The following is a 15,951-nucleotide window of genomic DNA, read 5'->3' as shown; positions in this document are numbered from 1 at the left end:
ACTGTCAATATACTATTAAAACAAATTAAAATGGTAAAAGTTATTGTACTGTAAGTAAAAATAAAAGAGCCAACATATCAATCCCAGTTTTGGATTACTTTAATTAACAAAAAAAAATGCATATAGCAGAGGATAGTTTCAATCTGCCTACCTCTGGGTTATGTGCCCAGCATGCTTCCATTGCTGTACTCTGCTGCACATGTAAGTGCAATAGATCCTGAAGCACTCACTCATCGAGGGAAAGTACCAATGTGTTTCTTCGTTGGTTGATGGAAGAAACATCTTACAAAAACTCTCCAGATTATTGAATTTTTAAAGTTTTTCTAGGAAACGTTTTAGATGAATGCTTATTAGCCTTTGTCAGTATGTACTTTTGCAAAGTGTCTCTGTGGCGCAATCAGTTAGTGTGTATGGCTATTAACCAAAAGGTTGGTGGTTCAATCCCACCCAGGGACGTAATTGACCTTGTTATCAGATTTTGGTGATCTTTAAGTAGACAAGTCAAAATTTCAAACCCCCTCTTATGGTGTAGGGTACCTGGCCTTCTCTGATGTAATCAGAGTTAGATTTGATTCAGTGATTTTATAAAAACAGCTAGGAAGCACAATTTAGCAGTGGGTTGCAGAGAAAAAGAAATATGCTGGCAAAAAAATCCAATTGAGTGATTAAACAGCTCTTCATTTTCTGGCTTTATTTTTATGCTAACAAATTTGTTCTCTGAATAGTGTCCACAAAGCCAAGTCTCTGATTAACACCTTTGTAAGGATGGTTTTTCACCTATTACTTTATTAAACTTGCTTCATTGGAAAGGCAGCAAGATGCATCCTCATTTCAATGTCTACTGAAATAATACAGGTTGACACCAGGAAACATTAACGCCACTGCATCCTTGCTGCTTTCTCATGTGGAAGTCTGTTTAATGTGAAAACAAGGTGATATCTAATTAGCACACAGGTAAGGAATTAAGAAAATCTTTATTTAAGGGTGAAAATGTTTCTCACAAAATCGTTGCCCCAATGCATCATTGAAATTCAAGCTGGAAAGATGATTTTAATATATCACTTGTACATTTTGTATTGCTCTTCTGGTGACAATGTAGTTTGTTTTTGTCAATTACCCTTTTAATAATAGGGTAAAGAAAATTAAGTGGATTTAAACAAATTAAAATGGTAAAAGTTATTGTACTTCAAGTAAAAATAAAAGAGCAAAAATATCAATCCCAGTTTTGATTACTTAAATTAACAAAAAAAATGCATATAGCAAAGGATAGTTTCAATCTGCCTACCTCTGGGTTATGGGCCCAGCATGCTTCCATTGCAGTACTCTGCTGCACATGTAAGTGCAAGAGATCCTGTAGCACTCACTCATCATGGGAAAGTACCAATGTGTTTCTTCGTTGGTTGATGGAAGAAACATTTTACAAAAACTCTCCAGATTATTGACTTTTTAAAGTTTTTCTAGGAAACGTTCTAGATGTATGCTTATTAGCCTTTGTCATAGGTACTTTTTGTGAAGTATCTCTGTGGCGCAATGGGTTAGTGTGTCCGGCTACTAACCAAAAGGTTGGTGGTTCAATCCCACCCAGGGACGTAATTGACCTTGTGATCAGATTTTGGTGATCTTTAAGTAGACAAGTCAAAATTTCAAACCCCCTGTTATGGTGTAGGGTACCTGGCCTTCTCTGATGTAATCAGAGTTAGATTTGATTCAGTGATTTTATAAAAACAGCTAGGAAGCACAATTTAGCAGTGGGTTGCAGAGAAAAAGAAATATGCTGGCAAAAAAATCCAATTGAGTGATTAAACAGCTCTTCATTTTCTGGCTTTATTTTTATGCTAACAAATTTGTTCTCTGAAAAGTGTCCACAAAGCCAAGTCTCTGATTAACACCTTTGTAAGGATGGTTTTTCACCTATTACTAAATTAAACTTGCTTCATTGGAAAGGCAGCAAGATGCATCCTCATTTCAATGTCTACTGAAATAATACAGGTTGACACCAGGAAACATTAACGCCACTGCATCCTTGCTGCTTTCTAATGTGGAAGTCTGTTTAATGTGAAAACAAGGTGATATCTAATTAGCACACAGGTAAGGAATTAAGAAAATCTTTATTTAAGGGTGAAAATGTTTCTCACAAAATCGTTGCCCCAATGCATCATTGAAATTCAAGCTGGAAAGATGATTTTAATATATCACTTGTACATTTTGTATTGCTCTTCTGGTGACAATGTAGTTTGTTTTTGTCAATTACCATTTTAATAATAGGGTAAAGAAAATCAAGTGGATTTTTAAAAGAAAACAATACTTTCAATATACTATTAAAACAAATTAAAATGGTAAAAGTTATTGTACTTTAATGAAAAATAAAAGAGCAAAAATATCAATCCCAGTTTTGGATTACTTTAATTAACAAAAAAAATGCATATAGCAGAGGATAGTTTTAATCTGCCTACCTCTGGGTTATGGGCCCAGCATGCTTCCATTGCAGTACTCTGCTGCACATGTAAGTGCAAGAGATCCTGAAGCACTCACTCATCATGGGAAAGTACCAATGTGTTTCTTCGTTGGTGGATGGAAGAAACATCTTACAAAAACTCTCCAGATTATTGACTTTTTAAAGTTTTTCTAGGAAACGTTTTAGATGAATGCTTATTAGCCTTTGTCAGTATGTACTTTTGCAAAGTGTCTCTGTGGTGCAATCAGTTAGTGTGTACGGCTATAAACCAAAAGGTTGGTCGCTCAATCCCACCCAGGGACGTAATTGACCTTGTGATCAGATTTTGGTGATCTTTAAGTAGACAAGTCAAAATTTCAAATCCCCTCTTATGGTGTAGGGTACCTGGCCTTCTCTGATGTAATCAGAGTTAGATTTGAATCAGTGATTTTATAAAAACAGCTAGGAAGCACAATTTAGCAGTGGGTTGCAGAGAAAAAGAAATATGCTGGCAAAAAAATCCAATTGAGTGATTAAACAGCTCTTCATTTTCTGGCTTTATTTTTATGCTAACAAATTTGTTCTCTGAAAAGTGTCCACAAAGCCAAGTCTCTGATGAACACCTTTGTAAGGATGGTTTTTCACCTATTACTAAATTAAACTTGCTTCATTGGAAAGGCAGCAAGATGCATCCTCATTTCAATGTCTACTGAAATAATACAGGTTGACACCAGGAAACATTAACGCCAATGCATCCTTGCTGCTTTCTCATGTGGAAGTCTGTTTAATGTGAAAACAAGGTGATATCTAATTAGCACACAGGTAAGGAATTAAGAAAATCTTTATTTAAGGGTGAAGATGTTTCTCACAAAATCGTTGCCCCAATGCATCATTGAAATTCAAGCTGGAAAGATGATTTTAATATATCACTTGTACATTTTGTATTGCTCTTCTGGTGACAATGTAGTTTGTTTTTGTCAATTACCATTTTAATAATAGGGTAAAGAAAATTAAGTGGATTTTTGAAAGAAAACAATACTGTCAATATACTATTAAAACAAATTAAAATGGTAAAAGTTATTGTACTTTAAGTAAACATAAAATAGCTAACATATCAATCCCAGTTTTGGAATACTTTAATTAACAAAAAAAATGCATATAGCAGAGGATAGTTTCAATCTGCCTACCTCTGGGTAATGGGCCCAGCATGCTTCCATTGCAGTACTCTGCTGCACATGTAAGTGCAAGAGATCCTGAAGCACTCATCTCATCATGGGAAAGTACCAATGTGTTTCTTCGTTGGTTGAGTTAAGAAAATTCTTACAAAAACTCCCCAGATTATTGACTTTTTAAAGTTTTTCTAGGAAACGTTCTAGATGAATGCTTATTAGCCTTTGTCAGTAAGTACTTTTTGCAAAGTGTCTCTGTGGCGCAATCGGTTAGTGTGTCTGGCTACTAACCAAAAGGTTGGTGGTTCAATCCCACCCAGGGACATAATTGACCTTCTGATCAGGTTTTGGTGATATTTAAGTAGACAAGTCAAAATTTCAAACCCCCTCTTATGGTGTAGGGTACCTGGCCTTCTCTGATGTAATCAGAGTTAGATTTGATTCAGTGATTTTATAAAAAACAGCTAGGAAGCACAATTTAGCAATGGGTTGCAGAGAAAAAAAATATGCTGGCAGAAAAATCCAATTGAGTGATTAAACAGCTCTTCATTTTCTGCCTTTATTTTTATGCTAACAAATTTGTTCTCTAAAAAGTGTCCACAAAGCCAAGTCTCTGATTAACACCTTTGTAGGGATGGTTTTTCACCTATAACTAAATTAAACTTGCTTCATTGGAAAGGCAGCAAGATGCATCCTCATTTCAATGTCTACTGAAATAATACAGGTTGACACCAGGAAACATTAACGCCACTGCATCCTTGCTGCTTTCTCATGTAGAAGTCTGTTTAATGTGAAAACAAGGTGATATCTAATTAGCACACAGGTAAGGAATTAAGAAAATCTTTATTTAAGGGTGAAGATGTTTCTCACAAAATCGTTGCCCCAATGCATCATTGAAATTCAAGCTGGAAAGATGATTTTAATATATCACTTGTACATTTTGTATTGCTCTTCTGGTGACAATGTAGTTTGTTTTTGTCAATTACCCTTTTAATAATAGGGTAAAGAAAATTAAGTGGATTTTCTAAAGAAAACTATACTGTCAATATACTATTAAAACAAATTAAAATGGTAAAAGTTATTGTACTTTAAGTAAAAATAAAAGAGCAAAAATATCAATCCCAGTTTTGATTACTTAAATTAACAAAAAAAATGCATATAGCAAAGGATAGTTTCAATCTGCCTACCTCTGGGTTATGGGCCCAGCATGCTTCCATTGCAGTACTCTGCTGCACATGTAAGTGCAAGAGATCCTGAAGCACTCACTCATCATGGGAAAGTACCAATGTGTTTCTTCGTTGGTTGATGGAAGAAACATCTTACAAAAACTCTCCAGCTTATTAACTTTTTAAAGTTTTTCTAGGAAACGTTCTAGATGTATGCTTATTAGCCTTTGTCAGTATATACTTTTTGCAAAGTGTCTCTGTGGCGCAATCGGGTAGTGTGTCTGGCTACTAACCAAAAGGTTGGTGGTTCAATCCCACCCAGGGAAGTAATTGAACTTGTTATCAGATTTTGGTGATCTTTAAGTAGACAAGTCAAAATTTCAAACCCCCTCTTATGGTGTAGGGTACCTGGCCTTCTCTGATGTAATCAGAGTTAGATTTGATTCAGTGATTTTATAAAAACAGCTAGGAAGCACAATTTAGCAGTGGGTTGCAGAGAAAAAGAAATATGCTGGCAAAAAAAATCCAATTGAGTGATTAAACAGCTCTTCATTTTCTGGCTTTATTTTTATGCTAACAAATTTGTTCTCTGAAAAGTGTCCACAAAGCCAAGTCTCTGATTAACACCTTTGTAGGGATGGTTTTTCACCTATTACTAAATTATACTTGCTTCATTGGAAAGGCAGTAAGATGCATCCTCATTTCAATGTCTACTGAAATAATACAGGTTGACACCAGGAAACATTAACGCCACTACATCCTTGCTGCTTTCTCATGTAGAAGTCTGTTTAATGTGAAAACAAGGTGATATCTAATTAGCACACAGGTAAGGAATTAAGAAAATCCTTATTTAAGGGTGAAGATGTTTCTCACAAAATCGTTGCCCCAATGCATCATTGAAATTCAAGCTGGAAAGATGATTTTAATATATCACTTGTACATTTTGTATTGCTCTTCTGGTGACAATGTAGTTTGTTTTTGTCAATTACCCTTTTAATAATAGGGTAAAGAAAATTAAGTGGATTTTTTAAAGAAAACTATACTGTCAATATACTATTAAAACAAATTAAAATGGTAAAAGTTATTGTACTTTAAGTAAAAATAAAAGAGCAAAAATATCAATCCCAGTTTTGATTACTTAAATTAACAAAAAAAATGCATATAGCAAAGGATAGTTTCAATCTGCCTACCTCTGGGTTATGGGCCCAGCATGCTTCCATTGCAGTACTCTGCTGCACATGTAAGTGCAAGAGATCCTGAAGCACTCACTCATCATGGGAAAGTACCAATGTGTTTCTTCGTTGGTTGATGGAAGAAACATCTTACAAAAACTCTCCAGATTATTGACTTTTTAAAGTTTTTCAAGGAAACGTTCTAGATGTATGCTTATTAGCCTTTGTCAGTACGTACTTTTTACAAAGTGTCTCTGTGGCGCAATCGGTTAGTGTGTCTGGCTACTAACCAAAAGGTTGGTGGTTCAATCCCACCCAGGGACGTAATTGACCTTGTTATCAGATTTTGGTGATCTTTAAGTAGACAAGTCAAAATTTCAAACCCCCTGTTATGGTGTAGGGTACCTGGCCTTCTCTGATGTAATCAGAGTTAGATTTGATTCAGTGATTTTATAAAAACAGCTAGGAAGCACAATTTAGCAGTGGGTTGCAGAGAAAAAGAAATATGCTGGAAAAAAAATCCAATTGAGTGATTAAACAGCTCTTCATTTTCTGGCTTTATTTTTATGCTAACAAATTTGTTCTCTGAAAAGTGTCCACAAAGCCAAGTCTCTGATTAACACCTTTGTAGGGATGGTTTTTCACCTATTACTAAATTAAACTTGCTTCATTGGAAAGGCAGCAAGATGCATCCTCATTTCAATTAATACAGGTTGACACCAGGAAACATTAACGCCACTGCATCCTTGCTGCTTTCTCATGTGGAAGTCTGTTTAATGTGAAAACAAGGTGATATCTAATTAGCACACAGGTAAGGAATTAAGAAAATCTTTATTTAAGGGTGAAGATGTTTCTCACAAAATCGTTGCCCCAATGCATCATTGAAATTCAAGCTGGAAAGATGATTTTAATATATCACTTGTACATTTTGTATTGCTCTTCTGGTGACAATGTAGTTTGTTTTTGTCAATTACCATTTTAATAATAGGGTAAAGAAAATTAAGTGGATTTTTGAAAGAAAACAATACTGTCAATATACTATTAAAACAAATTAAAATGGTAAAAGTTATTGTACTTTAAGTAAACATAAAATAGCTAACATATCAATCCCAGTTTTGGATTACTTTAATTAACAAAAAAAATGCATATAGCAGAGGATAGTTTCAATGTGCCTACCTCTGGGTAATGGGCCCAGCATGCTTCCATTGCAGTACTCTGCTGCACATGTAAGTGCAAGAGATCCTGAAGCACTCACTCATCATGGGAAAGTACCAATTTGTTTCTTCGTTGGTTGATTTAAGAAAATTCTTACAAAAACTCTCCAGATTATTGACTTTTTAAAGTTTTTCTAGGAAATGTTCTAGATGAATGCTTATTAGCCTTTGTCAGTATGGACTTTTTGCAAAGTGTCACTGTGGCGCAATCGGTTAGTGTGTCCGGCTACTAACCAAAAGGTTGGTGGTTCAATCCCACCCAGGGACATAATTGACCTTGTGATCAGGTTTTGGTGATATTTAAGTAGACAAGTCAAAATTTCAAACCCCCTCTTATGGTGTAGGGTACCTGGCCTTCTCTGATGTAATCAGAGTTAGATTTGATTCAGTGATTTTATAAAAACAGCTAGGAAGCACAATTTAGCAGTGGGTTGCAGAGAAAAAGAAATATGCTGGCAAAAAAATCCAATTGAGTGATTAAACAGCTCTTCATTTTCTGGCTTTATTTTTATGCTAACAAATTTGTTCTCTGAAAAGTGTCCACAAAGCCAAGTCTCTGATTAACACCTTTGTAGGGATGGTTTTTCACCTATTACTAAATTAAACTTGCTTCATTGGAAAGGCAGTAAGATGCATCCTCATTTCAATGTCTACTGAAATAATACAGGTTGACACCAGGAAACATTAACGCCACTGCATCCTTGCTGCTTTCTCATGTAGAAGTCTGTTTAATGTGAAAACAAGGTGATATCTAATTAGCACACAGGTAAGGAATTAAGAAAATCTTTATTTAAGGGTGAAGATGTTTCTCACAAAATCGTTGCCCCAATGCATCATTGAAATTCAAGCTGGAAAGATGATTTTAATATATCACTTGTACATTTTGTATTGCTCTTCTGGTGACAATGTAGTTTGTTTTTGTCAATTACCCTTTTAATAATAGGGTAAAGAAAATTAAGTGGATTTTTTAAAGAAAACTATACTGTCAATATACTATTAAAACAAATTAAAATGGTAAAAGTTATTGTACTTTAAGTAAAAATAAAAGAGCAAAAATATCAATCCCAGTTTTGATTACTTAAATTAACAAAAAAAAATGCATATAGCAAAGGATAGTTTCAATCTGCCTACCTCTGGGTTATGGGCCCAGCATGCTTCCATTGCAGTACTCTGCTGCACATGTAAGTGCAAGAGATCCTGAAGCACTCACTCATCATGGGAAAGTACCAATGTGTTTCTTCGTTGGTTGATGGAAGAAACATTTTACAAAAATTCTCCAGATTATTGACTTTTTAAAGTTTTTCTAGGAAACGTTCTAGATGTATGCTTATTAGCCTTTGTCAGTAAGTACTTTTTACAAAGTGTCTCTGTGGCGCAATCGGTTAGTGTGTCCGGTTACTTAACCAAAAGGTTGGTGGTTCAATCCCACCCAGGGACGTAATTGACCTTGTTATCAGATTTTGGTGATCTTTAAGTAGACAAGTCAAAATTTCAAACCCCCTGTTATGGTGTAGGGTACCTGGCCTTTTCTGATGTAATCAGAGTTAGATTTGATTCAGTGATTTAATAAAAACAGCTAGGAAGCACAATTTAGCAGTGGGTTGCAGAGAAAAAGAAATATGCTGGCAAAAAAAATCCAATTGAGTGATTAAACAGCTCTTCATTTTCTGGCTTTATTTTTATGCTAACAAATTTGTTCTCTGAAAAGTGTCCACAAAGCCAAGTCTCTGATTAACACCTTTGTAGGGATGGTTTTTCACCTATTACTAAATTAAACTTGCTTCATTGGAAAGGCAGCAAGATGCATCTTCATTTCAATGTCTACTGAAATAATACAGGTTGACACCAGGAAACATTAACGCCAATGCATCCTTGCTGCTTTCTCATGTAGAAGTCTGTTTAATGTGAAAACAATGTGATATCTAATTAGCACACAGGTAAGGAATTAAGAAAATCTTTATTTAAGGGTGAAGATGTTTCTCACAAAATCGTTGCCCCAATGCATCATTGAAATTCAAGCTGGAAAGATGATTTTAATATATCACTTGTACATTTTGTATTGCTCTTCTGGTGACAATGTAGTTTGTTTTTGTCAATTACCATTTTAATAATAGGGTAAAGAAAATTAAGTGGATTTTTGAAAGAAAACAATACTGTCAATATACTAGTAAAACAAATTAAAATGGTAAAAGTTATTGTACTTTAAGTAAAAATAAAAGAGCCAAAATATCAATCCCAGTTTTGGATTACTTTAATTAACAAAAAAAAATGCATATAGCAGAGGATAGTTTCAATCTGCTTACCTCTGGGTTATGTGCCCAGCATGCTTCCATTGCTGTACTCTGCTGCACATGTAAGTGCAGTAGATCCTGAAGCACTCACTCATCATGGGAAAGTACCAATGTGTTTCTTCGTTGGTTGATGGAAGAAACATCTTACAAAAACTCTCCAGATTATTGACTTTTTAAAGTTTTTCTAGGAAACGTTTTAGATGAATGCTTATTAGCCTTTGTCAGTATGTACTTTTGCAAAGTGTCTCTGTGGCGCAATCAGTTAGTGTGTATGTATGGCTATTAACCAAAAGGTTGGTGGTTCAATCCCACCCAGGGACGTAATTGACCATGTTATCAGATTTTGGTGATATTTAAGTAGACAAGTCAAAATTTCAAACCCCCTCTTATGGTGTAGGGTACCTGGCCTTCTCTGATGTAATCAGAGTTAGATTTGATTCAGTGATTTTATAAAAACAGCTAGGAAGCACAATTTAGCAGTGGGTTGCAGAGAAAAAGAAATATGCTGGCAAAAAAATCCAATTGAGTGATTAAACAGCTCTTCATTTTCTGGCTTTATTTTTATGCTAACAAATTTGTTCTCTGAAAAGTGTCCACAAAGCCAAGTCTCTGATTAACACCTTTGTAAGGATGGTTTTTCACCTATTACTAAATTAAACTTGCTTCATTGGAAAGGCAGCAAGATGCATCCTCATTTCAATGTCTACTGAAATAATACAGGTTGACACCAGGAAACATTATCGCCACTGTATCCTTGCTGCTTTCTCATGTGGAAGTCTGTTTAATGTGAAAACAAGGTGATATCTAATTAGCACACAGGTAAGGAATTAAGAAAATCTTTATTTAAGGGTGAAGATGTTTCTCACAAAATCGTTGCCCCAATGCATCATTGAAATTCAAGCTGGAAAGATGATTTTAATATATCACTTGTACATTTTGTATTGCTCTTCTGGTGACAATGTAGTTTGTTTTTGTCAATTACCATTTTAATAATAGGGTAAAGAAAATTAAGTGGATTTTTTAAAGAAAATAATACTTTCAATATACTATTAAAACAAATTAAAATGGTAAAAGTTATTGTACTTTAATGAAAAATAAAAGAGCAAAAATATCAATCCCAGTTTTGGATTACTTTAATTAACAAAAAAATATGCATATAGCAGAGGATAGTTTTAATCTGCCTACCTCTGGGTTATGGGCCCAGCATGCTTCAATTGCAGTACTTTGCTGCACATGTAAGTGCAAGAGATCCTGAAGCACTCACTCATCATGGGAAAGTACCAATGTGTTTCTTCGTTGGTGGATGGAAGAAACATCTTACAAAAACTCTCCAGATAATTGACTTTTTAAAGTTTTTCTAGGAAACGTTTTAGATGAATGCTTATTAGCCTTTGTCAGTATATACTTTTGCAAAGTGTCTCTGTGGCGCAATCAGTTAGTGTAAATGGCTATAAACCAAAAGGTTGGTGGTTCAATCCCACCCAGGGACGTAATTGACCTTGTGATCAGATTTTGGTGATCTTTAAGTAGACAAGTCAACATTTCAAACCCCCTCTTATGGTGTAGGGTACCTGGCCTTTTCTGATGTAATCAGAGTTAGATTTGATTCAGTGATTTTATAAAAACAGCTAGGAAGCACAATTTAGCAGTGGGTTGCAGAGAAAAAGAAATATGCTGGCAAAAAAATCCAATTGAGTGATTAAACAGCTCTTAATTTTCTGGCTTTATTTTTATGCTAACAAATTTGTTCTCTGAAAAGTGTCCACAAAGCCAAGTCTCTGATTAACACCTTTGTAGGGATGGTTTTTCACCTATTACTAAATTAAATTTGCTTCATTGGAAAGGCAGCAAGATGCATCCTCATTTCAATGTCTACTGAAATAATACGGGTTGACACCAGGAAACATTAACGCCACTGCATCCTTGCTGCTTTCTCATGTGGAAGTCTGTTTAATGTGAAAACAAGGTGATATCTAATTAGCACAAAGGTAAGGAATTAAGAAAATCTTTATTTAAGGGTGAAGATGTTTCTCACAAAATCGTTGCCCCAATGCATCATTGAAATTCAAGCTGGAAAGATGATTTTAATATATCACTTGTACATTTTGTATTGCTCTTCTGGTGACAATGTAGTTTGTTTTTGTCAATTACCCTTTTAATAATAGGGTAAAGAAAATTAAGTGGATTTTTTAAAGAAAACTATACTGTCAATATACTATTCAAACAAATTAAAATGGTAAAAGTTATTGTACTTCAAGTAAAAATAAAAGAGCAAAAATATCAATCCCAGTTTTGATTACTTAAATTAACAAAAAAAATGCATATAGCAAAGGATAGTTTCAATCTGCCTACCTCTGGGTTATGGGCCCAGCATGCTTCCATTGCAGTACTCTGCTGCACGTGTAAGTGCAAGAGATCCTGAAGCACTCACTCATCATGGGAAAGTACCAATGTGTTTCTTCGTTGGTTGATGGAAGAAACATTTTACAAAAATTCTCCAGATTATTGACTTTTTAAAGTTTTTCTAGGAAACGTTCTAGATGTATGCTTATTAGCCTTTGTCAGTATGCACTTTTTGCGAAGTGTCTCTGTGGCGCAATCGGTTAGTGTGTCCGGCTACTAACCAAAAGGTTGGTGGTTCAATCCCACCCAGGGACGTAATTGACCTTGTTATCAGATTTTGGTGATCTTTAAGTAGACAAGTCAAAATTTCAAACCCCCTGTTATGGTGTAGGGTACCTGGCCTTTTCTAATGTAATCAGAGTTAGATTTGATTCAGTGATTTAATAAAAACAGCTAGGAAGCACAATTTAGCAGTGGGTTGCAGAGAAAAAGAAATATGCTGGCAAAAAAAATCCAATTGAGTGATTAAACAGCTCTTCATTTTCTGGCTTTATTTTTATGCTAACAAATTTGTTCTCTGAAAAGTGTCCACAAAGCCAAGTCTCTGATTAACACCTTTGTAGGGATGGTTTTTCACCTATTACTAAATTAAACTTGCTTCATTGGAAAGGCAGCAAGATGCATCTTCATTTCAATGTCTACTGAAATAATACAGGTTGACACCAGGAAACATTACCGCCACTGCATCCTTGCTGCTTTCTCATGTAGAAGTCTGTTTAATGTGAAAACAAGGTGATATCTAATTAGCACACAGGTAAGGAATTAAGAAAATCTTTATTTAAGGGTGAAGATGTTTCTCACAAAATCGTTGCCCCAATGCATCATTGAAATTCAAGCTGGAAAGATGATTTTAATATATCACTTGTACATTTTGTATTGCTCTTCTGGTGACAATGTAGTTTGTTTTTGTCAATTACCATTTTAATAATAGGGTAAAGAAAATTAAGTGGATTTTTGAAAGAAAACAATACTGTCAATATACTATTAAAACAAATTAAAATGGTAAAAGTTATTGTACTTTAAGTAAAAATAAAAGAGCCAAAATATCAATCCCAGTTTTGGATTACTTTAATTAACAAAAAAAAATGCATATAGCAGAGGATAGTTTCAATCTGCTTACCTCTGGGTTATGTGCCCAGCATGCTTCCATTGCTGTACTCTGCTGCACATGTAAGTGCAGTAGATCCTGAAGCACTCACTCATCATGGGAAAGTACCAATGTGTTTCTTCGTTGGTTGATGGAAGAAACATCTTACAAAAACTCTCCAGATTATTGACTTTTTAAAGTTTTTCTAGGAAACGTTTTAGATGAATGCTTATTAGCCTTTGTCAGTATGTACTTTTGCAAAGTGTCTCTGTGGCGCAATCAGTTAGTGTGTATGGCTATTAACCAAAAGGTTGGTGGTTCAATCCCACCCAGGGACGTAATTGACCTTGTTATCAGATTTTGGTGATCTTTAAGTAGACAAGTCAAAATTTCAAACCCCCTCTTATGGTGTAGGGTACCTGGCCTTCTCTGATGTAATCAGAGTTAGATTTGATTCAGTGATTTTATAAAAACAGCTAGGAAGCACAATTTAGCAGTGGGTTGCAGAGAAAAAGAAATATGCTGGCAAAAAAATCCAATTGAGTGATTAAACAGCTCTTCATTTTCTGGCTTTATTTTTATGCTAACAAATTTGTTCTCTGAAAAGTGTCCACAAAGCCAAGTCTCTGATTAACACCTTTGTAAGGATGGTTTTTCACCTATTACTAAATTAAACTTGCTTCATTGGAAAGGCAGCAAGATGCATCCTCATTTCAATGTCTACTGAAATAATACAGGTTGACACCAGGAAACATTATCGCCACTGCATCCTTGCTGCTTTCTCATGTGGAAGTCTGTTTAATGTGAAAACAAGGTGATATCTAATTAGCACACAGGTAAGGAATTAAGAAAATCTTTATTTAAGGGTGAATATGTTTCTCACAAAATCGTTGCCCCAATGCATCATTGAAATTCAAGCTGGAAAGATGATTTTAATATATCACTTGTACATTTTGTATTGCTCTTCTGGTGACAATGTAGTTTGTTTTTGTCAATTACCATTTTAATAATAGGGTAAAGAAAATTAAGTGGATTTTTTAAAGAAAATAATACTTTCAATATACTATTAAAACAAATTAAAATGGTAAAAGTTATTGTACTTTAATGAAAAATAAAAGAGCAAAAATATCAATCCCAGTTTTGGATTACTTTAATTAACAAAAAAATATGCATATAGCAGAGGATAGTTTTAATCTGCCTACCTCTGGGTTATGGGCCCAGCATGCTTCCATTGCAGTACTTTGCTGCACATGTAAGTGCAAGAGATCCTGAAGCACTCACTCATCATGGGAAAGTACCAATGTGTTTCTTCGTTGGTGGATGGAAGAAACATCTTACAAAAACTCTCCAGATTATTGACTTTTTAAAGTTTTTCTAGGAAACGTTTTAGATGAATGCTTATTAGCCTTTGTCAGTACATACTTTTGCAAAATGTCTCTGTGGCGCAATCAGTTAGTGTGAACGGCTATAAACCAAAAGGTTGGTGGTTCAATCCCACCCAGGGATGTAATTGACCTTGTGATCAGATTTTGGTGATCTTTAAGTAGACAAGTCAACATTTCAAACCCCCTCATATGGTGTAGGGTACCTGGCCTTCTCTGATGTAATCAGAGTTAGATTTGATTCAGTGATTTTATAAAAACAGCTAGGAAGCACAATTTAGCAGTGGGTTGCAGAGAAAAAGAAATATGCTGGCAAAAAAATCCAATTGAGTGATTAAACAGCTCTTAATTTTCTGGCTTTATTTTTATGCTAACAAATTTGTTCTCTGAAAAGTGTCCACAAAGCCAAGTCTCTGATTAACACCTTTGTAGGGATGGTTTTTCACCTATTACTAAATTAAATTTGCTTCATTGGAAAGGCAGCAAGATGCATCCTCATTTCAATGTCTACTGAAATAATACGGGTTGACACCAGGAAACATTAACGCCACTGCATCCTTGCTGCTTTCTCATGTGGAAGTCTGTTTAATGTGAAAACAAGGTGATATCTAATTAGCACACAGGTAAGGAATTAAGAAAATCTTTATTTAAGGGTGAAGATGTTTCTCACAAAATCGTTGCCCCAATGCATCATTGAAATTCAAGCTGGAAAGATGATTTTAATATATCACTTGTACATTTTGTATTGCTCTTCTGGTGACAATGTAGTTTGTTTTTGTCAATTACCCTTTTAATAATAGGGTAAAGAAAATTAAGTGGATTTTTTAAAGAAAACTATACTGTCAATATACTATTAAAACAAATTAAAATGGTAAAAGTTATTGTACTTTAAGTAAAAATAAAAGACCAAAAATATCAATCCCAGTTTTGATTACTTAAATTAACAAAAAAAAATGCATATAGCAAAGGATAGTTTCAATCTGCCTACCTCTGGGTTATGGGCCCAGCATGCTTCCATTGCAGTACTCTGCTGCACATGTAAGTGCAAGAGATCCTGAAGCACTCAGTCATCATGGGAAAGTACCAATGTGTTTCTTCGTTGGTTGATGGAAGAAACATCTTACAAAAACTCTCCAGATTATTGACTTTTTAAAGTTTTTCTAGGAAACGTTCTAGATGTATGCTTATTAGCCTTTGTCAGTATGTACTTTTTGCAAAGTGTCTCTGTGGCGCAATCGGTTAGTGTGTCCGGCTACTAACCAAAAGGTTGGTGGTTCAATCCCACCCAGGGACGTAATTGACCTTGTTATCAGATTTTGGTGATCTTTAAGTAGACAAGTCAAAATTTCAAACCCCCTGTTATGGTGTAGGGTACCTGGCCTTCTCTGATGTAATCAGAGTTAGATTTGATTCATTGATTTTATAAAAACAGCTAGGAAGCACAATTTAGCAGTGGGTTGCAGAGAAAAAGAAATATGCTGGCAAAAAAAAATCCAATTGAGTGATTAAACAGCTCTTCATTTTCTGACTTTATTTTTATGCTAACAAATTTGTTCTCTGAAAAGTGTCCACAAAGCCAAGTCTCTGATTAACACCTTTGTAGGGATGGTTTTTCACCTATTACTAAATTAAA

At 34.8% G+C, this 15,951-nt stretch overlaps 2 non-coding genes across 2 annotated transcripts; both read left to right on the top strand.

Moving 5' to 3' along the window:
• The first annotated feature begins 3,854 nt into the window (after nucleotides 1-3,854).
• Nucleotides 3,855-3,928, top strand: TRNAS-ACU (transfer RNA serine (anticodon ACU)). The gene has a single exon. It is a non-coding gene; the product is annotated as a tRNA-Ser (tRNA).
• Nucleotides 3,929-6,191: 2,263 nt separating this feature from the next.
• On the top strand, nucleotides 6,192-6,265 carry TRNAS-ACU (transfer RNA serine (anticodon ACU)). Its single transcript has one exon. It is a non-coding gene; the product is annotated as a tRNA-Ser (tRNA).
• Nucleotides 6,266-15,951: the final 9,686 nt, after the last annotated feature.

The sequence above is a fragment of the Pseudophryne corroboree genome, unplaced genomic scaffold (genome assembly GCF_028390025.1).
Source record: "Pseudophryne corroboree isolate aPseCor3 unplaced genomic scaffold, aPseCor3.hap2 scaffold_536, whole genome shotgun sequence".
NCBI lineage: Eukaryota > Metazoa > Chordata > Amphibia > Anura > Myobatrachidae > Pseudophryne > Pseudophryne corroboree.
Note: the sequence above shows the minus strand (reverse complement) of the source record. Positions and strands in the feature narration are given on the sequence as shown.